The sequence below is a fragment of the Hippocampus comes genome, unplaced genomic scaffold (genome assembly GCF_001891065.2).
Source record: "Hippocampus comes isolate QL1 unplaced genomic scaffold, H_comes_QL1_v1.1 scaffold73, whole genome shotgun sequence".
Classification (NCBI taxonomy): Eukaryota; Metazoa; Chordata; class Actinopteri; order Syngnathiformes; family Syngnathidae; genus Hippocampus; species Hippocampus comes.
The window spans coordinates 1-907 of record NW_017806238.1 but is presented as its reverse complement, the minus strand read 5'-3'; positions in this window follow the sequence as shown (position 1 = coordinate 907).

Sequence of the window (907 nt, the reverse complement as noted above, 5' to 3'; positions counted from 1 at the left end):
GTGCCTTGAATAATATCGGCTTCTTTCATTCATGTTATGGGTATTTTTATACAAAGGAAATTTTTTTGTGCCTGTTGAAAATTAAAGTTTACTGACATAGCCATAAAAAAATGTTGCTTTATTCATCTGACCGTATTGGAATGTATGAATGTATTTGTTAGGTTTTCAGTCAATTAAATTTGGTTCAATAAACAATATGTGGTCATTTTTAAAATTTTCAATGAACATTCGATCAGTCCGGCCCTCGGCTTGCAGCAAAAATTTTTATCTGGCCCTCCGTCCATTTGACTTTGACACCCCTGGGTTATACCATCTCAACTATAACGGGGAGGGGGGAATAGTCCCCAAACGTCATCTTTCCTTTTGTAGGAGAGTGGACTGTCTCGGAGTTGTTTGTGTAGTTTGTTCCTTTGTGCCCCATAGAATTTATTTTGTGATTTCTTCTCGGTTTTTCTGTTTGGCTCATTATATTTTTACTTTTCTGAGTGTCATTAAAGTCATCGTTGTTTTACGTTATCGGGGGGCAGTCACTCTCAAGCAGAACGCACGGAGACCGAGAAGGAGAAGGACGTGCCTGTACTGTAGTTGCTTGAGTTGTGTATACGTTTAAAAAAGAACCAACACGACAGCTCATTTGTTTTCTGTCGTTTTGCTCTGCTGCAGAAACTGTCGTGTGAACCCAAGTGGAGCTGCACCGACGCTGTGCCGGTGCTGCCACGCTCAGTGGCTTTGTACGTGTGAACGCTCCACAAAATTTGTTCCGGTGTAAACTATATCGCAACGAAATACATCGGTGCAGCGCCGGATCAAATGTGTGCCGTGTGAACACCCCTATAGTGTGAGTGTGTGTGATATACAGTCTGCAATCCCGTGTGGTGAGGTGATGTGCAAAAGCAGTGTGGTGGTG